At 37.5% G+C, this 23,937-nt stretch overlaps 1 protein-coding gene across 1 annotated transcript in view; it reads left to right on the forward strand.

Annotated features, from left to right (window-relative positions):
- Nucleotides 1-321: 321 nt before the first annotated feature.
- Nucleotides 322-23,937, forward strand: part of LOC122795049 (coagulation factor XI-like) — a 405,449-nt gene continuing 381,833 nt past the window's right edge. Inside the window, exon 1 of the mRNA XM_044063626.1 lies at nt 322-443. The gene's annotated coding sequence lies outside the window, so the exon portion shown is untranslated. The remainder of the gene's footprint in view (nt 444-23,937) is intronic.

A 23,937-nucleotide genomic window follows, 5' to 3' on the forward strand; every position in this document is an offset into this window, starting at 1 on the left:
AACAAGAACAGATAGGGCATTCAGATTAAACGTACTGTCAGTACACATACAAACATTTTATCTAATCATCACATTGCCTTTTTTACAGAATTTTAAAATGATTTAAATGCTTTTTACCCAACATGTGAACAAGAGAAACTGATAAAAAAATTCTACCGAGTCTTTGATTATCAGTTTATACAAATCAAGAAAGTAAAAGTGTCATAATCCTAAATGGATTTGCATTTACATTAAACAGTAAAATAAGTCAGGTGTGTGTGTGTGTGTGTGTGTGTGTGTGTGTGTGTGTGTGTGTGTGTGTGTGTGTGTGTGGGTGTCAATATTCTCTTAAATGTGATTACAGGTAAATATCTCTCCACACCTGTATCTGCCATCAAGGTTGCTGCTGATATTTACAGCTACTGCTTTCAGGACTAACAATCAAAAACTAAACTGGAACACAGGTACAGTGCCATATTAATTTATCTCTAGAAAATGTATAGGAAAAAGTCTTGTTTATTATAAAATTGGAGTGTTTTTTTTTTACTCTGCACGTTTAATATATATGTACAGCTACATAAAGCAATTGTATTTGTGTCATTCCTAGCAAAAAAAGTCAATATTTTATGACCTTGTAGACATATATCTGTCTGTATATAGTGCATGTTTTATATGTTTAATGCTATTTAGATTCCCTGATAACATTAGAAATGTAGCAGCTTTGTTCATTTGTGGCACTGTGTTTTACATTTGACTGGAACTAAACATATACCTCATATCGCAGAAAGTACTAAACTGAACATGCACATTATAACATTGCATATTTAATGTCAATTAAATAATAATGTGCTTAGATGCATGACTGCTACAAATATGTATTAAGTATGGATTAACAATGTGCTTAGATACAGGACTGCTACAAATATGTACGAAATATGGATTAACAATGTGCTTAGATGCAAGACTGCTACAAATATATACTAAATATGGATTAACAGGACTGCTACAAATATGTACTGAATATGAATTAACAGGACTGCTACAAATATGCACTGAATATGGATTACAAGGACTGTTACAAATAGGTGCTAAATATGGATTAACATGACTGCTACAAATATGTACTAAATATGGATTAACAGGACTGCTACAAATATGCACTGAATATGGATTAAAAGTACTGCTAAATATGTACTAAATATGGATTAACAGGACTGTTACAAATATGTACTAAATATTGCTTAACAGGACTGCTACAAATATGTACTGAATACGGATTAACAGGACTGCTATAAATACGCACTAAATATGGATTAACAGGACTGCTACAAATATGTACTAAATATGGATTGACCTATGTAGAGTAAAAAACATAACTCCTGAACTCGGCACAGAAAATTATGCTTCATTCTGAGCACAAAATATTAAAGAAGAAAAAAAAAATCAATTAATTTATGATATTAGTATAAATAAATATACCTAGCATGACACGTTCAGTTTTGAGGCACCATCCATACTGAAAGTGTACTGAAGATGCTTAACTCAATAATGCTCTGTACAGGATCAAATGTTTTCCCTTCATATATTTATAGCACTATAAATTGTTTGCTGGCAATCATCTGACCACCTTCATGGTTTATTCATCTAGTTTTGTTAACCAGGTCAATTAACCATTCCAAGAATATTTTTCATCTACAACCTGAGCCAAATAACAGAACAAACAGTGAACATGAGTGAAAATGGTAACTGATATTGAAGCAGAGTAGACAAATGAAAGGTAGATACGTGCAAAACACATTAGGTCACATAACAAAGATGGACATATTTTGAAATACATTGGTACTTTAAACATAGATATTGTCAGAACTCAAATTATTCTCAAGTACAAGTACCTCAGATGTTGTTTGCTATCATAGTTATATAGTTACTAAGACTATAGCAGCAGTATTGAAAAGGAGACATTAAAAAAATATTCCTGGAAGAGGACATTACATCCAGAGCCAGATCATGGGATAATGAGTCACTAGGCTAGTTAATGGATTTGAGGGGGTTTATATCACATAATCAAACTTCCAAAATATTGAACATCATAAGCTCTAACCTGGAAGTTCGAAATGTGAAAACAATGAATGCTCAGAACAGCAAATGTTTTCCCAGGGAAAACATTTGCTGTTCCGAGAAACACACACACAACACAAGCACACCAAAAATAAATAATCCACACACATACACTTTACAAAATCCTACTTCTAACCCTACACTAAACCATACATACAGTACTACCTATCCACTTACCTTAAGCCGCTCCCTACCCCTAAGGTCCGTAACTATCGCACCACAGTGGAGGAAATAGCAAAACCATGAAATGGCCACTAAAATCGTGCCCTAGGCAGGGTTTCGGTGTTCCATGGCTTTGCTATTTTCCGCTTTCAATGTAGTGGTTTCAATATTGTAGCATTCGAAGTTTTGAGACTTCGATGTTACAATATAAACCCAATGTGAGGCCCCCAGCCATACCAATATTGCATTTTTGTGGCTGTCACTCCCAGCTACCATAAAACACTATCCACATCTTTAACTTTTCCTACTCTTTTCTTCACATTTACAGTGATTAGAGATTTTGAATTAATTTATAATTTATTTCAAATTTCACAACAAAAATATTGTAATTTCTAAACAAAACAGAACATTCTCACATCAAAAATAGACTTAATATGAGCAACAAGAAACCTCTCTTCCCTTGACTCTCACATTTATGAAAAATGCATCTGGCAACCCACTAAAGTGAAACAGATGAACTAGGATTCATAGTCAAATGGCATATAGTATGGCTGTAATTAGTGGCTATGTGAAGGGTGAAGGAATTCAAAAGACAAATGTATAAAGCATTTGCTAACATCCTTGAATTGCCCACTGGATGCAGGTATCCATTTCAAAATACAGCCCGGGAGTCCTATCTAGAAGAGATTTGGTCAGAAACACACAGCAGACAAATAAAGGCTGAGGGAATTAAATCCTGAATTGCAAGATTAACAGCTCACAGATTTACTCATCTGCACTAATCATTCAAACTGTTGTAACCCAACACAGTGAATTTCACACCAGCATGCCTGTAAAAAAGAAACGACTTTAAAAATGTATTAACGCTTAATATTTATATTAACACTAAACTCATAGACTTCATACCATCCAGTTTATTAGCAGTCAAATAACATGCTATCAGTGATTAACAAAATAAGGAAGCTAAGGATTGCACTCAAATAATGTGGCTTGTGTGATGATTCTTCTGTTTACTATAATCAATTCCTTCCCTTACATTATAACTACTTTGTGATACATATACAAACATACCATCCATCCATCCACAAACCCATTTTCCCATTTTTGCATATGGAGTAGGGTGTCAATTCAATACCAGTGACAATTGTCTAGAGCCAGGGTTCACATTGCCAGGTGGGTAATCCTGCTGCAGTATACACACCATCATTTGCAGCCAGTTGTATGACTGTACACCTCAGTTATCGCCTAGAGATCAAGTTAATGAATAAATTCATAAATAATAGCCAAGAAATGCATTTCAGCTTGCTGCTATCAGAACCATACAGTGAAGACAAGAGCAACTGTCCTCTGCCCTTTCAACTTCTTAGGTCAAGAATCACAGATTTTAAATATTTATTTTATATACTTAGAAAATTTCTAGAACAACAAGCTTTGTTTATGGAGCGTTTTCTGAAGGATACAAATTCAGGAACTCTCATGCTTGTCATTATTTAGTGAATGCAATCCACAGTAACTTCCCCAAAAGCCATGTATTTTACAAGGAATGGACCAAATTACCTATTAGCTTTTTTTACTCAAGAATTCTGGACAAAGACAAAAATAACAGAGGGAGACAGAGCTTAAATATTAATTTATTTGATCTATTTGTTAACCAGGTTAAAAAATGTTCCCTTTCAGGGGGATCCAGGAACATTCAGTGGTTAAGTGACTTGCTTGAAGTCACATGGTAGGAAATGGTGGTGAACAGATTCAGTCCTTGTACTTTCACATACAGGAAGAATTTCATTAACATCTCAGATCCTTAAGTGCTGGGCGACTATAATTCACTTAAAAAGTTAAATGGGTGCTGTTACAAAGACATGCATTTTCTTAAAAATGAGAAGTGTGAAACTCCAATGACTGGCAGCATTGGCATACTGTGTTCTTCAGTGGTTTATCACCAGAAAAGAAGATAACAAAGGATAGAGTATAGTTTCAAAGATAGAGGCCAGATGTTCTGCAAAATCAGTAACAGGTAAGGAACAGATTAAATGCTAACAGAACAGAGCTTGCATTAACATCCAGTTTCTGAAAAAAAAACTAATGATTGGTAGTACTGACTTTAATTCTCTGAGAGTTATCAAAAAATAAAGACATTTTGAAAGCTCTGTCAGTTAATATAGAGGATTGAGGCTGTAAATTCTTAATGAGCTGATTCCTGTAGTCAAGGGTTTGATTCTTTTTACTGCCATCTAGCTACCATGTGACTCTCAGCAAGTCACAGACAGTGCTCTTAAAACGTGCATTTACCTGGTTAATACACATTTTTTTAAAATTACAAGGCATATAATAACATTGCATTTTCTGAATAAAATGAGACAAAAATAAACTCTAATGGCAGACAGCCACATGCTGCAGAAACAAATGTTACATTTTGTTAATGATAATAATAATAATAATAATAATAATACTCATAATAATAGCATTACCATAATGTGCATTGGTCCCTACTTCTGATTGGTCTGTCTGATCACACTCACACACACACACACACACACACACACACACACACACACACACACACACACAAATATGTTATCTTCACTTTCACATCATCCAAAGCCTCCTTTAAAGACCTCATCAGGCAACATCTCAAGCAAAGTTGGCAGTGCCATGACTGCTCCCCAGGCTAGTGAAAGCGGATAACACATGCATACTAAATCTAGAGCACTTGATAATAGTTTTTCAATCTTACTCACAAACACTGGCTAATCTACAATGTATGTACTGTACCTGTGTACTATGTATGTATTCTACATACATTCCAAAGTTCAGCTGTACACCACAAATCTATTATTTACCTTTATTTTTAAAATAAATTAATATTTTTTTGATTGTTCTCTCCACTGTAACTGTTTGTGCCACATACCACTGTAAAAACATGTTTCTTGTAATTGTGTGTATACTGATTATGTCTAAATAACTAAATGTGTCTGTAATTTTTTCTTTGTGGAGCTTTTCTCCCAGAGCTTCTGCTGAAAAAGGGCCTTTTCGGCTCAGTCAGACACCCCCGGTTAACAAATGTAAAATAAATAAAAATAAAATAATAATGAATAATACCTTTCACTATATAACTTGTATCTAAAGTTTTATTACAGTTTAAAATACCACTTGCACCTCAGATATTTAACAAAGATGAAAGTACTTCCAAAAATTGTGTCAGAATGTTAACAGTAACTCATTTAAGTGACCAAATACTCAGAAGACACACAATGTAATGAAATAATTAATTATTTTGTTTAACAAATGCTTAACCACCAGCACATTTGTCTTAACTTATAGGTTCATACATTAGTACTAGGCTAGCTGTCCTTGTGAGACATTTTAAGCCTAGCCAATAATCTCATGTGGGAATCAAACCCTGCACCTTGTGTCTGTAAAGCAAACATTTGAACCATTATGCCAACCTCCCACCCTTTTATGTTGCTTATATTGATTTCTTTTTTTAGTAATGGGGGCACTATAGGTACTCTAGTCTCAACTGCTCAAAAACTACTGTCTCAAAGTCAGGACCACAAGCACATTGTATCTCATAGAGGCTGCTGCTCACTAGGGCCACAAGCACACTGTCATGGAGGCTGCTGCTTGCCAGGGCCACAAGCATATTTGTAGATCATGGAGGCTCCTGCTCGCCAAGGCCACAGGCACATTGTAGCTCATGGAGGCTCCTGTTCGCCAGGCCCACAAGTACAGGTGTGTCATGGACTACTAATACATAAGTAGCTATATCAGTCTCCTCAGTTATACAATGAAATCAGCATTTATGTTCAAAGCTTTGAAAGTTATAGGTCCACATTTTAAGATAATTTTGTTTTTTCATTGCTCATTTAATACCGTCAACTTTATTTTTAATTTCTCCAAATATTTTGGGTTTCTAATACCATGACAGGAATGGACCCCATACTGAAGTCAAAGTACGATTAAAGTTCATGAAATTAGTATTCTTTCAGTCTTTGATGTCAGCCAGATGTGCTCTTAGTAGCACCCACAATGTAGCCAGTAATGACTCCTTCTGCAATTGTTATGGAGTTACATGTACTGGTAACATATCTAAATACAATTGTAGATTGTTTTTTTATAAGTCCTGTGGCTCCTACTACCATTAGAATTGTCTGGGTATCTTTCTTCCACATTGCTCTCATTTCTGCCTACAAATCTAGATATTTTATGACTTTGTGCCTCTCTGTACGCAAGACACTGTAGTCACTGGGTGCAGCGATTTCAATGATCAATGCTACTTTTATCTTCTTTTCATAGACCATTATATCTAGTTTTCTCACATCTATCTTTTGAACTGTTGGTAATGGGTGATCCCATGTGATGTAGACTTCATCATTTTCTATGATGCTTTGTGGCTCGTGTTTCCAGTGTTTTTCAGCTATTCCAATATTATAATGCTTGCACAGTCTCCTGTGCAACAGTCTTGTCACATTATTATGCCTTTCAGTATTCTGTCTTCTGCCATTAGTATGTCACAACCAGCAACGAGGTGTGCGACTGTTTCCAATTCTGTTTTACAAAACATTTGTTTTTTGTTACATTTGTTTGTTTCTCTCACATGTTCAATGGACTTCGTAAACCAATGTGTACATAGCCCACTATCTTGGGCCGCCAATATTAACCTTTAATCTTTTGGTTTGAATTCACCTCTCCTTAACCATTCCTGTGTTCGATCCTGATCAACATGAGGTTCTTCCAGGAGTTTTCCATACTTGCAACTATATTTATGCATTTTCCACATTTTTTGCTTGCTCAATAGGAAGGAGGTTGCCATAATGGTTAAGGTGTTTACCTTACAAACACAAGGTACAAGGTTTGATCCTCCCATGGGATAATTGGCTAGGTTGAAAATGGTCCACAAGGGCGGTAAGTCTAATACTAATCTATGAATCATCTGATCTTTCACTTTATATTCTTTATTTTGTTTTTTGGCACATTCAGTTGTTGTCTGATTTTTATCTACGTCTGTTTTCATTTCCATTCCCTTTTGATGCCGATATGCTTCTGCTGGACTGAGAGGGAAGTCATCTTTGATTTATTCTCATCATGTTTAAAACTTTCTCAATATATGGGTCTTAATCAGCAGATATGTATGCAGTCCCACGATTGCAGATCTAGACATGTAATCAGTGTCATACTTCCTTCAGAACGGGGAATATATAATCTTGCTATGCACTGATTTTTATATATTGTTTGATGAACATGAAGCATCCTTCTTGTTTTCCTCTCTAATCTATCCAACACCTTTTGGGGCCAGTCATTTACTCCAAAACTGTAAGTTAGGACAGGAAGAGCAAATTGGTTTATAGCTTGAATTTTGTTCCTAGATGTTAACACTGTTTTCAGGATTCATTTAAGTCTTCTAAAATATTCTTTGCTAAGTTTTATTCACATTTGTTCGTGTTTTACTGTTGATCCTTAGTCAGTTTCCAAATATTTACACACTCCCTCTTCCTCAAGTTCTTTTATATCACATTCTTGTCCCAAACTAATGTTTTCTTGGTGCTGCAGCTTTCCTGCTTTAAAGGTTGCTTTTACACATTTATCAAGACCAAATGGCATTATTATATCATCTGAAAAAGTTTTGAGTACTTGCAGGTGTACTATCAGTTCCTCATCTGAAGAGCTATACAGTATTAAATCATTGACAGAGAGAAGATGAGAAGTCTTTATACTTTGTTGGTTTCTGGGAGTCAAATTATAGCCATGGCCTAAGCTGTTAAGCAGACAGCTTAATGGGTTAAGTGCAAGGCAAAAGAGCAGCGGTGACAGAGACCCACCCTGGAATATCCTCCTTTGGATTTTTATCCCTGGAATAATAATTTATCCTTTATCATGGCTTAACTGAAAAGTGGTTTGCACTGTTTCAGGGTTACTGTGATGTAGTTTATCAGTGTAGGGTGTATCTTATACATTTTTAATCACTGGTTTATCCATGAATGTGGGATACTGTCAAAAAATGCTTTTTTTTTAGTCAATCCATGCTATACTTAGATTCTTCCGTTTCTTACACTTCTCCACTATGACTTTATTTAACAACAAATGATCCTTTGTTCCATATGACTTTCTTTTATTACCCTTTTGTTCTATTGCCATAACTGAGTTTTATTCTAAATTACTATAAACTCTGTCAGCATCAATTCTAGTATATAGTTTACGCATCGTCAGAAGGCAAGTTATTGGTCTAAAATGTTTAGGGTTGCTTGCAGGTTCACTCTTACGTAGGAGCATTGTTTTTCCTGTTGTTAGCCAGGTTGGTATCTGTTCGAGGTGCTCATATAAATAATTCTTACTCATAGCTAAATCTTCTTGCAAATATGTTTAATACCTTTAACCAGAAGTTGGGTACTGCATCTGAACCTGGGGTTTTCCAATTAGAGGCTTTTCTTAACTTTGTTTCAATCTCTCTGGCTGTTACTTCATCCCATTTCATATCCTGTACCTTTAAACTTCTTATTCTTTCTTTTACTTCTTCTATACATTTAGCATCTTAAGAGATAGATGAAATAAAGACCAACAGCACAGCTAGGAACATAAAATTCAAAAGAGTTTAATAAGAAATTTTCAATAAAAACATTAAAAACAATAGCATATATGGATAAGTGCTTTCATGTTATTATATAATGCTTCATCAGATCCATAAAACAAGTGAGATCCTCACTCATTTAAAAAAATAAACTTCATCCAATATCATTTACTCAGAAAGTCCACACCTTCATTGATGACAGTTAAACATAAGACCATTCATTAAATCTGCTAAGTATTAGCCAATGGGATCTTTATGTAGATCAAACCTCTTGCTTAAATTTGTCACAGACTCATTGCATACTGGAACTACCAATCAAATCTTTCACTTTAAAAGTTGACTTCCCCCTCTCATTGTGACTGGGTATTTGTCCAGTTGTCAAATCAGCTGGATGGCAACCAATCAAATATTCCATATGGCCCAGGCATCTTTAATGATAATAACAGCCAATCATAAATCTTATATATGGTCTATGCAATAATTTTCACATAGCAATTCAATTTAACTTTATAATCTATCTTAGTAAGTAGAGTGTCATTTCCAAATGATGATGCATCAAAAATGGAAATGGCTACAGTGCAACTTTATTGCAGGGCTCTATTCATAAGTCAATAGCTTTAAGTTATAAATGTCAAACATAACTATTTCTAAGAAATTCTTTCTGCAAAACAGCAACTAATCAAATCTTTCACTCAGACGTCCACACCTCCGCTCATTGTGCCTAAACAATCATCCATTCATTAGATCGGCTGAATGACAGCCAATCAAATTTTCCATACAGACCAAGCTTCTTTACTGATAATAATTCAAAATCCTTATAACAGGTGGAGTATGCACATAGTTGCATGATGTCTCTCTCCATTTTAAAGCAACAATACTGAATACATGCAGTCAGCAATCTCCCTTTATGCAGTGCTGCAAGCCTCCGAAGGGCATCACAGTCATAAATTCCATAAATGGTCTTGTCTCTCTCTCTCCATAAAAATGCAAGTAGTACCATGTATATGTAGTAACAATCAAAAAAGCTTTCCTCAGAAGGATTTACCTTACTTTTTGATCCCTTAGTCCTAAAACATTTGGTTCATTGGCAGTCATTGGAGATTGAAGTTACTAAATAATGACATACATTTGAGTTTCAGACTTTTATTTTCTTGCAAAGCCAAATAAGGTAGACTGTGGGGAGTGGGGTAAAGAATTCCTTGTACTTGTTTGCCTTTTGCTGCTTTTAGCTTCTCACTACTTTGTTCTCTATGGACGAGCCTACCCAACAGGAGCCTGGGCACACATTTGTCCTGAGTGCCCTCAATGAGATTTTGTCCTGACTGGCTACTACCTACAACCACCCCCAGACACTGGACTGAGCCACTGGGAAGGCAGACCTCCCCAGGGAAGCCTAGGCCTGACCACACTTGAAGGCACACCACTGTTTGGAGCCTTTTTCAAGGCTTTATAGGTTGAGTCAGACATAAAGGACCCATCACCACAGCCTTTTTAAAGGCTTTACTAGGCCATTGTTAAGGCTCACCACAGCCTTTTTGAAGGCTACCGGACTCCCCAGCAGAGAGCACACCAGCTGGGAGACTTATTGAAGGCTATACAAAAGGTCGCACAGCCTCTTTCAAGGCTACTACGGTTTGATTATCTACAGCCCTCCCAGAGGCCACTACAGGGGGCAGCCCTTAGGACTCTTTTTCAAGGCTGTACAGCGGTTCCCGCTCTGCAGAGCCTTTTTCAAGGCTTCCTCCAGGGAGGACTCCTCCTAGCTACAAGACTTTTATTTTCTTCAGAAAATTCATGCTAACAGAATCCTTTACTTACATTTGTAATTTTATAAGAGCAATAATTAAAATCTGTTTCTATTATTGAGCCTTTGTTCCCCCTTTATTTTAGGCTTTATCCAGATTTCTTCAGCTTTCAGGTCCAGAGGTATGCAAAGCTCTTTACTACAGCTGCTACCACTCATTGTCTCACATGCACACCTCTGCTTCAGAAAATGCATGCTATGGGAAACCTTGTTATTCTAGCAACTTTCTAAGTTTATAAGAGCAATATTTAAAATTAATCTCTATCTTTGGTCCTTTGTTCCCCTGTTATTTGTGGCTCTGTCCAGATTTCATGTGGTAACAGTCTGAGACGTTTGGAAACCTTTCAACTGATGTTGTTGCCAGGTAACTGCTCTATCACTCTCAATGTGTGTGTGTGTGTGTGTGTGTGTGTGTGTGTGTGTATGTGTGTGTGTGTGTGTGTGTGTGTGTGTGTGTGTGTGTGTGTGTGTGTGTGTGTGTGTGTGTGTGTGTGTGCGCGCACGTGCGCATGTTTGCGTGTGTGTGTATGTGTGGTGTGTGTGTGTGTGTGTGTGTGTGTGTGTGTGTGTGTGTGTGTGTGTGTGTGTGTGTGTATGCATGCGTGTGTATGTGTGTTTGTGTGCATGTTTGCGTATGTGTGTGTGCGTGTGTGTGCGTGTGTGCATGTGTGTGTGTGCATGTTTGCGTGTGTGTGTGTGTGTGTGTGTGTGTGTGTGTGTGTGTGTGTGTGTGTGTGTGTGTGTGTGTAAATGTGTGTGTGTGTGTGCATGTTTGCGTGTGTGTGTGTGTGTGTGTGTGTGTGTGTGTGTGTGTGTGTGTGTGTGTGTGTGTGTGTGTGTGTGTGTGTGTGTGTGTGTGTATGTGTGTGTGTGTGTGTGTGTGTGTGTGTGTGTGTGTGTGTGTGTGTGTGTGTGTGTGTGTGTGTGTGTGTGTGTGTGTGTGTGTGTGTGTGTGTGTGTGTGTGCGTATGTGTGTGTGTGTGTGCGTGTGTGTGTGTGTGTGTGTGTGTGTGTGTGTGTGTGTGTGTGTGTGTGTAGGGGTACTTGTAAAATATTTGCTGTGTCTTTGTGACTAAGGAGGACAGCTGTAGATAACACTGGTTAGACCTCTGAGCCAGTTCTAGAAGAGAAGAACAGCGCCACCATCCAGCAGAGTCTCACTTCCATTTCACTTTTCTGTTTCACTCTGAACTTGCACAACCATGTCTAAAAAAGTTTCACTTCAAAATAAAAATTTGTGTATGTGTGCTTATGTCTGCATGTGTGAGTGTATATGTGCATGAGAGTCTGATTGAGATTGATTGAGCCGTTATTTTACACTTGATATACAGTGCTTTTGCTGTTTAGCGAGTGTAAATGTAAAAGAAACATAAAAAGAAAAAAGTGTGTGCACATGTGTTTATGTTTCTGTCTGCATGTGTAAAAGTATGTGTGCTTGTGTGCATCAGAGTGGAAGTATGTGACGACTGAAAGCGATTGATCACTGGCAGCAAGAGCACTTAAGAGCTTTGCATACCACTCGACCTCTTAGGTAAAAAAATCTAGATAAGCCTAAAATAATGGGGGAACAAAGGCTCAAAAGTAGGAACAGATTTTAAATATTGTTCTTATAAAATGACAGAATCTACGGTGGTGCAGCAGTAGCATTGTTGCCTCACAGCAAGAGGTTCTCCCATTCGATTCTCGGCTGAAGTGCAGGGAGTGCCTTTTGTGTGGAGTCTGCATGTCTTCCGCGTGGGTCAAGTGGCGTTCTGAAAGACATGCGTGAATGGGCGTGCCTTCGTTGAAGGTTTGGAGTTGAGCTGGCAACTCGGCACCGTGAAAATCTACTGCCCTTCATTAGTGGACCAGAGTTCCGCTGTGGCGACCCCTAACTGGGAAAAGCCGAAAGACAAACAACAACAAGTTCTTATAAAATGACAGAGTGCCTGAATAACAGGATTTGATTTATCATACATTTTCTTTTTTTTTTTTAAATATTTGTATTAAATTTTAAAACAGAATGAAAAGAAGATATAACATTTAACAAAACATAACAATAAAAACATGATATTCAAAATCCATAACAAAATTTAAAATATTTATTTATTTAACATTTATTTAAACAAAACCATTAATACTTTTCCAATAAATCTCTTGAGTTTTTGCTTAGTATATATTTTCTGAAGGAAATAAAGCCTGTGACTCAAATGTGTGCTATTATTTAGTGACTTCAGTCCCCAATGACTGGCAGTAAACCACACATTTTAGGAGTAAGGGACCAAAAATGAAGTGAACACCTAGATATTTTTTGAAACTGTTATATTTTAGATGTAAAATATTTCCTCCAGCACCATTTGCATATACTACAGCAAGTTTGAAACATTAGCTGAGGAACTACTTTGCATCAAAAATATACATAAATAAGTACAATGCAACAATTGTACATACAGCCCATTCCCTAACTGTAACAATATCCTCCAGGGGGTGTGCTACTGTGTAAATAATGCCCTCCGGTGTCAGATCTTATAACATCCCTGGGCGGGAATTATTTATACAGTAGCATACACCCTGGTGATTATTTTTGCTTGTTTATCTGGATATGAATTCAGAGTAAAGTAATAGGCCTGCATACATTTGCAGCCTGTGTGGAAGGCAAATATGTATTTTAACATCTACAACCGCTTTTATGCTTATACAGAATTCAGCTTATTAAAACAGAGTTAGTATGCATTACCATTTCAAAGCCGAATTCTATCAGTAAGAGTGTATATTGTAGATACAGGGTGTAGGATCACTGAAAAAAAAAATGAATTCATGGGTCATTCAGTTTATTTGTAAGACTTTTGTAGTATCCATATATAAATGTTCCTACAGTAGAAAATGTACCTATTTACATGTTTTATTTGTAGGCAACAGTTTATTGTGCACTTCATGATATAGCCCCAAATCTAAATTATATTTCTGTCATGGGTGCCGGAACCATACAGCCAGGGGGAGGGGGAGCCCACCCCCACTTTTACAGGTGCAAGACCTGTTGGGAAAATTAATGAAGTGGAGTTTTCACGCTATCATGGATTCGTGCATGGAAGTTAAACTGACTAAACGAGCTGTTCTTGTTCTCTTATTGCTCTGTTACAGGAGTTATGCTGCCGCTGTTCTGTTGGTGCTGCCAGAGCTATGCCAGTAAGGAGAGGTGTGTGTGTGTGTGTGTGTGTGTGTGTGTGTGTGTGTGTGTGTGTGTGTGTGTGTGTGTGTGTGTGTGTGCGCGTGTGTGTCTGTGTGTGTGTGTGTGTGTGTGTGTGTGTGTGTGTGTGTGTGTGTGTGTGTGTGTGTGTGTGTGTGTGTGTGTGTGTGTGTGTGTGTGCGTGTGTGTGTGTGTGTGTGTGTGTGTGTGTGTGTGTGTGTGTGTGTGTGTGTGTGTGTGTGTGTGTGTGTGTGTGTGTGTGTGTGTAAAATGCCCCAGGCAGGTATACCTGGTGGTTAGTGTTACTCAGGCTCAAACAAGAGCCTGAATTCTCTACCCATACCACCACTTGTGATTCAGGGAGTTGAGTCCATAGCTCTCAACTGTCCAGATTTTCACAGAATATTTGGCTCATACTTTTGATCTGTTCCTCTTAAAATTTGTGGTTTTCTGGCAAATCTGTGAGAACTGAATTCATTAAATAACGATATCCCTTTAAGTTTCAGTCTTCCTATCTTTCAGGAAACACATGGTAACACATAACACTTTATTTTAGCAACTTTCTAAGATTATACAAGCAATATTTAAAATGTGTCCCTGGTTTTGGGCCTTTGCCCCCCCCCCCATAAATTTTGGCTTTTTCCAGATTTTTTGTGCTGTGAAGTTAAGAGATTTAGTTGAGTGTCAAGTGGATTTTACAAGGAGCTGAGAGCTTCAGGGAAAGAGAAGTTTAGTGCCACTTATGCTAAGTCATTTGCATTGTTAGCAAAACAACAGGTAGTATACTTGCTTTTGATGCAGAAGGCTGAGGGTTCTACTCTCACAATATGCAGCTAGATCGCTGATACTGTACTGTGTTGTAATTTAAAGGGAGTGGATACTGCAGTCCTATAAATGTCCTCCTTTGGAGGAGTTACCTAGTAACTATGTTTCTGTTATCAGTTTGCCATCCATTCCCCATTGCAAAATTATTAGCTTATCATTTTTTTAATGTAGCATAGGCAATTTATTCTTCAAGGGCAACAGGCACTTTATTTGTAGATGAAACAATGACATACAAAATTGTTTGCTTGCAGCAACCTCTTCATTAGTTACAGATCCCTTTAATGTGGAATTATTTAGATGACTTCCACAGAGATTTTGCATATTCACTGATACTGGTGGATTGTAATGACAGATGTTTGAGTAGCCATTTATGGCTGAAATTTTCTGAAATGGGTAGTTTTGGCATTATTGGTTCATACATTTTGTTTCATTGCTTACTAGAAGACTGTTCCAAACTACACATTTAAAACACATTTTAACAAGTGATGCTGTATTATACAAGGAATATAACTTAATACAATCAGGTTAATACAACGAGGAAGGTGAACCAAAGAATGCATACATGTATGTTTGCACACAGGATGCAGGAGATCAAAACAGGGGAAGAGACCGGTAATCAATGGAGCCCCCCAGGGTTCGGTGCTGATACTTTTTATGTTTGGCATATACATCTCAAAAGTAAAAGGAAATACAAAAGGGCTTTGGCCAACTAAGTTTGAGATGACTGCAAGCTAGGAGCAGTTATTGAATCCCCAAATGACTTCACCATCATACAGGAAGGTTTCTCTCAAACAATAACTGGTGCCAGAATCATGAATTGAAACTAAACTGTTAATCTATACATAACTTATGTTTCTATGGAACCAATATCTCTGTATTATATTCTTGTGTAGTTTCTTTATGACATGCTGTTGGAACTTTTCTCCTCGGGCCTCCGCTGAAAATGGATATGTGTCCAGTCGGACTTTCCTGGTTAACAAATGTAAAATAAAATAAATAAATAAAATAAACTCCAAGAAATACATTATCATATCCTTTGGGAAGTCATCTACTCAAGGGAACTGCCAAACTGACAATGTCCCCTGAAAACTGAATCATTTGTTTGGCATTTGGGAACTTGTATGTACAGTGACCTAACGTCTGACCAATATGTGCCCAGAGTCATAAGAAAGCGTTTCTATATTGCACAGCTTATAAACAAATTGATTGTGAATAGATCTAGAAATGTTATTGCCCACATTTACAAAGCCCTCATTAGGTCAATCAATTTGTATAATGCCTGCTTTGGCATGTATCTGTCCAGACCCATGCAACAACTGGAATACCCACAGAGATACCTTACTAAAAGGATACAAGTCCTAAACAATAGGTCTTGTATGGACCACCTCAAAGATTTATCACTATACTCAGTATCCTACAGAGTGCTTAGAGGTGACGTCTGGCGTACAAGGCATCCTCCAACCTAGTGCAGATGGACCTACTGAACATCAGCAAGTCAAATGACATCAGAAATACTCAGTCCAGGTATCTAAACTGAATGTTGAGGAGAGATGGATATGTATCACAGAGGCTACCAATGTTTCAGAACAGACTATCCATTCAAGTAAAACAAAGCTCATCCCTGTCCATATTCAAATGCAACTTGGCTCTAAGGATGAGTAATAGAAAATTTACTCCAGGACTGCCTCTCAAGTCACTAATGGATAGAGGCAGTTCCTAAATGCTGCATCCCTTACAATGGGTCCCCTCAAATTATCTATAGTATGATCACATTTATTCTCACTAGGGCCAATATACAATTAACAGCCATGGGAAAATTGTCTTAGCTTAAAATGTCCTCCAAGTGAACCTATGTTGTTGTAGTAAACAGTTTAAAAAAACTGCCCTTTTTAGATCACTAAATGTCCCTCTCATCCTCTGCCCCCCAAGTCTTCAGCTTCCGGCACCTCTGGATTAAATATATACATAGATGTAAGGCAATAAAATATTGTGTCTAGAATAGTTTTTAAAAGTAAAGGATGTATGTTTTAATGGCTGTCACAGAGGGTCTGTCACTGCCACCAATATATGATAGATAACTGGCACTGATGTGAGTTTGAATCCCACCACTGCCAAGCAATGTACCACCAGGCTATATGAGAGACAGAGTTATAGTCAAGGGATCCACTCCATTGTTACAAATAGGTTTGATGACTACAAGAGAGACAGTATCTTTGGTGAAACCAGTGGTACCCAACAGGTTAAGCTGGAGAGGTGCACACAAGTCTAATTCAATAATCAATCCTCCATATGAAACTTGTTTCCAAGACCATAAAGCTAATCTGCACTGCTGTCCTTGGTAAGGGCTTCCAAAATCCACACCTATGCTGAGACTGCACATTGATCACTTACAGAACTGATAGAAGCTCTCACCAGGTGCAGTCTGACTGGGTCTGTCATGGTCAGTTCCACTCTGCAGTACAAGCAGGTGCTTCCCCTATACCCCATGCATGGAATCATTGAGGATCCATGTGCAGGCTTTCTCATCATACTGAGACCCCTAGGGACAGGTCATGCCAGGGAGTCTGCCAGGGTATAGCAACTGCAGAGGGAGGTACACTAGGGATCAATCATGGAGGTACCTGACGTCAGCAGAGAGGTACCTGAGGTTAGCATGCAGGTTTCTGAGATCAGCAGTGATTGAATTAATTAATTAATTAATTAATTAATTAACTGAATATAAATACATAAGGGAATAATAACCTGACCAATTCAGTCTTGTTTGTGTCCTGAGATGCAGTTTCTTGTATGGTTATGCATATCATATGTATTGCTATATATGAACAGAGTTATATGCCCATAATGTAAGTTTTTCCACGTATTTATTTACACTTTGCTCTGATTTCTTGCAAACACATCCTTCGTTTACCAATTTCTTTATGATACTGCTTGCATGTTTGGTTCTGGGCATGCTCAGTCTAACTCCTACTGACTCAGGAAGTACTAGTGATATTTTGTTTGTTTTTGACCTGAAGTGTAACTTCTAAGTTGTAACCACTCCTAAACCTCTTAAAATCAACTTATCTTTTATACAGGTACTCAAAACATGCCTCATTTGTATGATGTGTAACACAGCCCCTTTCTTAGCTGGACTGTTAGCTTATAGTGTTTTGCTTTAGCCTATTGATAACTATTTATTTGTACATTTATTTGAACAAGTGCAATCCACCGACTGTTTTCTCCTGGTTACTGGTCCAAGTACACTGGATTATCGCTTAATTCTCCTCCAGCAGCCGTGTATGAGTTACAGCTAGTAACTGCTATAGTCAAAGATCTTTGTTTAGTAAGTGAATTGTTATGTTTTACTGAAGCATCTAGGTGGATACTTCTAAGTATTTTAAGTGTATCTTAGCACTATCTTCTGACATAGTATTAACTGACAGAGAATTTTGGCTAATGCTTAGATGCAAACACTGACACCATATGCATTGCAGGAATATTTAACTATGTCATTGTAATCGGTTGTATTACACAGCATATGTAAATGTATTTATAAACTGATAGCGGAGAGGCTAGTTTGGATAATGTTTAGATCCATGCCCAGACAATATACCCAATGACTGAATGTTTAACTGGAATGTCTCTGTTTCTCTCATTGTATAAAAATATTTTGGTTATTTGTTTCTTGTGTTTTATCCTTGCCTTGATTTTCTATGCTGTATGGTTTGACTCTTGTAAACTTATGTTTCCCTTTGTTTTTGTCTGTTGGGCAACACTGCTCATGTGTCTCCAGGTGCTAACAGTTAATAGTCACTTAAGTGGAGCACAGAGTGTATACCCCCCCACATACTGCTAGGCCTCATTGACGGGGTCAAGATTACACTGACATGAGACAGGCCTTACTCCTTGTTTGTTATATGACGTCTATTTCACTTTTTCTATGATTACTGGACTGTTATCTCCTTGTACTTTATACTATATGTGCTTCTAAATAGCCCGGGTTGATCTACATACACCCCACTGCTTGTTTTGTTTCCTGACAGCCATTTTCTATGTCATATGTATTGTCTTAGCTCTGCACAGAGTCATGTGCCCAATATGTAAGCTCGTTCATGTTTGTAGTTGCATTTTGTTTAAATTCCTTGTAAACACATACTGCATTTATCTGTTACTTTACAATAGAGCTGAGCTGTGCTGGTCCTGGACATGCTCTGACTGATTGGCTCCCAATAGTCCAATAGCTGTGACCCACTCCAGTCTCCTTCCTCCCACAATTCCCCAGCCAACATTCTCCTCCCCCTTTTGCTTATATCACAGTCCAGCTTTAAATGTATACCACTGTACACACAACTAACATATAAATACTGCACCACTCAATGGCAAACAACTACCCCCATTCCAAATCAGACTTATGATGCACCAAAACAAATCTAAAACAATTCAGCAACCAAAGTCCCCATCACACACAACCAACACAATGCTACTAAAATGCATCAAACCTAACCATATTGTTCTTACTTACCTTTATACAGACTAAAGATAACATTAGACTACAACATACACACACACACACATACCCACACAAACTCTCTCACAATCCCCTAACCACCATTTACAGGTTCATAGCTCCATAGGTAAGTACTAGGCTAGCTGTCCTCGCAGGTAGTTTTAAGCCCTGCCAGTTGTCCTTTTTGTGCTGAAAATACCCTATCCCATTTGGTTATAGAATAGCCTTACCCATCCCATAGTTGATAATTACATATTACCTATAATGAGAATAATTGGGATCATATTATAGGTAATTTGAGGGGACCTGTCCACTGGATAAAGCATTTAGGAGTTTTATCTGTTCATACAGGGGGCAGCCCTGGGGTAAATTTTCTGTTTCCCATCCATAGATTTAAGTTGAACTTGAAAGTGGACAGGAATGAACTTTGATTTATGTGATGGGGAGTCTGTTCTACAGCAGCAGTATCCAGTGTAAAATATACCTGGCCCTCCAAATCATTCTGTTACATTGCAGAAGAGGTTTAGATCCATAGACTGAGTATTTCTGATGCCATTTGACTTGCTGATGTGCAGTAAATCCATCAGTAATGGTTAAAGGATGCATTTAATGCCAGACACAGGTCACCTCATAGCAATCTGTAAGATACTGAGTACAGTGACAGGGCTTTGATTCAATCCATGTAGGACATATTCTTTATGCCTTGTATCCTTTTAGTAAGGTATCTCTCTGTGGGGGTTCCAGTTGTTGCATGTGTCTGGACAGATACATGCCAAAGGGAGTATTATATTCAGTGACTGGACTAACTAGGGCTGAGCAAAGGTGACAATGACCTCTGTAGAGCTAGACACAATACCTTTGTTTATAAGTTGTGCAGTACAGAAAGACATTCTTAGAGCAATAGTCACATGCTGGTCAAAAGTTACGTCACATGCCATGTAAGTTCCCAAATCCTGAATAACTGGTTCAACTCCTGGGGTGTATGGTCAATGTGGTAGTTCTCTGGGGTAGATGACTTCCCAAAGAATACAATAATACATTTTTTGGCATTTTGTTTCAGACCACGATTTTGACACCAGTTATTTATTTGAGACAAACCTTCCTGCAGGATGGCTAAGTAATTTGGGGATTCAGTGACTGCTCCTAGCTTGCAGTTATCTGCAAACTTAATCAGACAGTGCCCTTTGGTACTGGCTTTTACTTCATAAAAGTAGATGCCAAATGGGAGAAGTCCCAGCACAGAACCCTGGGGACTCCACTGGTGACTGATCTCTTTGTGGAGGTAATATCCTCTATTTTGATTATTTGTGTCTTATCTGTGAGCCATTTGGCAGTGCCCTAGGTGACACAGGGGTTTATCCCCCGTTTATATAGCTTTCCTAATATGCCTATGTGAGGACTTGAATCAAAGCTTTGGCCAGGTAAATGTATGCACTGTGTACTGTTTTGCCTTCATCCATTGCTTTGTTGACCTTTCCAGAAAAATCGACCAGGATGAGTAAGCATGACCTGCTTTTGATGAAGCCAAACTGAGATGGATTTATAACCTCCTTTCTCTGTGCAAGCAACCTCACCAACCCTACTCCCACGTTCACTGACAAACAACAGTTTCCCAACCACTAGCATAAGCTACCCATGTAACACCCAACTTGGCCATATAGGACAGAGCCCAACTTTCTACCTCCATGCAAGTTTCTCACTGCAAAAAACTCAAAAACAATAAAACTCCCCAAAACACTCTACAAACTGACATCCACCCTTTGCATTCCACTCATCAGAAGTGATACTGAAACCAACGCTGGTCCACCCCACCCCTCTTGTTTATTAACAAATGCACAAGGACTTGATAACAAACTAGACCAGGCGGACAGTCTCCTTAAACCACACAACCCCAGCATATTAGTGATTATTGTTTCCGGGTCAGAAAGGACAACACTCACTCAGACTATTTTCCCACATTACAATTACTTTATAGATGCTAGACGTCTACCAAGAAATGAAGATTAAGTTCTCCTAGTCTATAAATCTCATGTAAAAATACAACTGCTAGCCCAAGCTAACACACTGTCTGTAATGCCCCTAAACTCATTACTTAAACAAATCACCACAAAAAAAAAAAAAAATGTTGAACCTTTCAGTAGCCTATATCCCTCCTTCTTTTAAACCTGGTAAATTCCAAACACTAGTTCAAAAATTTAGACTCCAACTTGGAAACAAAAACAAGCACATCCACATAGGTGACCTTAAATTAAATATACTTCACTCTTTCCAGGATGATATTCTTCTCTCTGGCAATGTAATTGTGCCAAAATAGTACATCCTAACACCTGATCCACTACTATATCTCTCTACATTATATCACTTCTTAGGGGCTCTCTCTGACTCCCTGAATTCAACAGCTTATACCTATAAAACTCCAACAAGTAACAATCGCAATTGCTGCCCTACCTGACTAACTCCATCCTCAGTGATCAAATTGTATTCAGTGTTGATGTGTAATGTTTGTAAATTACTTGTACCATTGTGTTTAATATTTATTTCCATGCGTTGAGACTGTATATACACTGTATGCTGTGCTTTTTCTTGTATGTACTATTAATGCTATGTGGAGCTTTTCTCCCTGGGCCTCTACTGAAAATGGGCTCACCTAGGCCCAGTAGACTTTCCTGGTTAACAAATGCAATAAATAAATAAATAAATAAATAACCATATCAACAAAATTCTGCTTGACTTCAACCTTAAACAACTCCAGCAACATTACTGTCCACCCTCCTTCTAATACTGACCATTGCACAATAACCTTTACAATACAAATACCACTATTACACAACAAAAAAACGTAAAGAATCCCTGTCCAGCCAGAGCCATTCTTATTAAACCCAAACAACCTAAACTTTTCCACAGAAACTCCGGTGACCTAATGGATCTCCTAATCCAGGGATTGTGGGTTTGAGTCCCATTTGAGATGACATAATCTTTTTCACCCCAGCAGTGGCACCTATGTCCTTCATGGACAGGGACAGTCGGTGCTGATCATAGGCTCACTTTGTGAACTAATACCACATAACCAAGGTCAATTAGGGAACACAGGTATAACATGGCTAGGCTTGTAAAGGCCCTAGGACCATTATCTGAGTAATCTCCTATGAACCTATAAGAAGTTCTCATCAGTACATTCAGATCCCACCAGGACACATACACTGTCAGTTTTACAAGCAAAAAGAAATGGTTGGCTGACTCCTGAACTCAAATTGCTTTTTAAAGATTAGAGATTACGTATGGCAGGCATTTAAAAACAACCTCTTCCTTAGCAATAGATAGCAATGCATCCTACTCAGAAACCTCACAAAACAATGCTTTATGACAAAAAAATCCTTAGTTACAGCACTAAAACAGTTCTAGAAGGAAGTGAATTCCCTCACAAGAAGGGATATTCAAAACGACCCACTAGGTGCAACAGTTACATTCCCTCCCGTTGATTTCCTCTCTGAACAATTGGTCTCCAACATTAGAGACAATGTTTGTAATGATAGAGCAAGCAAATATACCCCAATATTAATCCAGGTTACCCTGTCATCTGAACTGGCCCATTAAACAACGGGTTTTGATTGCGCCATAATTCTGACCCATTCTAGTTGTAGTAACCAGATAAAATTACTTTTTATTAAGAATTGGAATTTAGTGATGTAATATTCCAGTATAATAGCTGAGAACTTGGGGGGGGTCCCTAATTTGTTTACAAGAGAATTATGAACATAAAAAATATAGTCATGAGATCTGTATGCAACAATAATAACCGGTATGACATGATGAAATATGGATCTTACCTCCAGAGTAGATATATCTATCACAGTATTGCTATCACAGTTTAGTCCTATGACAAGGTTATCAAGAATAATGCAAAATGTACCTTTAGGAGTACCATGCCTCTCAACGTCTTGTGCAAGAAATTTGGACAAAGCCTGATAAAATGGGGGGACAAAGGCCCAAAAATACAGACAAATTTTAAATATTCCTTTTATAAACTTAGAAAGTGGCTAGAGTAACAGGGTTTGTGTTGACATACATTTTCTGAAGGATTTGAAGTCTGAAACTCAAATGTATGTCTTTATTTAGTGACTTCAATCCTTAAATCATCCCAGTGATTTGTCAGAAAAATCACACATTTTATGAGCAAAAAATGTGAGGCAATAATCTGGACAGTCTACGGAAATCTAGACAATTGAGAGATATGACTGAAATACTGGTGTGGTCTATATTGCTCTATGTATGTTTTTTGATGCTTTTTATATTTATAAAACTGACAGATGACTTAGGTTTAAAATTTACTAATATTATTATACTATAATGCTCTGTACAAGCAATCAATTGATGTATAAAGATTTTAGGAATTTTTTATGCTATGTAGTAGAAAAAATACCTTTTCCTGAAAGGGGTGGACACTGTTGCCCAATAATGGAAACAATGGAATTTTGTTGGCAAATTAAATTAAATGCTGTACATCCACCTGGTTTAAATGATAGGGTCAGTTTGGATTATTAAAGCTCAGGTCCATTGAAATTTGAATTATGGTTTTGATATGCTATTTTATGAAGAGTAAGAAAACCTTTTGCAAAGGGATATAAGCATTTTATTTATTTTATATTAAATAAATGCATATGATTACTATATGATTGATGTATTTTAATTGCATTTTTGTATATTCTTATACATATATGCAATTCATGGATTTTCTATGTAATTATTGTACAATAGTTAAAATATTTTTTTAATCCTAGATATATTTTTTAGATATTTTAGTGGTAATCATATAGTCACATGGTATTTTTCTA

Source organism: Protopterus annectens, chromosome 2.part1 (assembly GCF_019279795.1).
Source record: "Protopterus annectens isolate FY-2018-M chromosome 2.part1, PAN1.0, whole genome shotgun sequence".
NCBI lineage: Eukaryota > Metazoa > Chordata > Ceratodontiformes > Protopteridae > Protopterus > Protopterus annectens.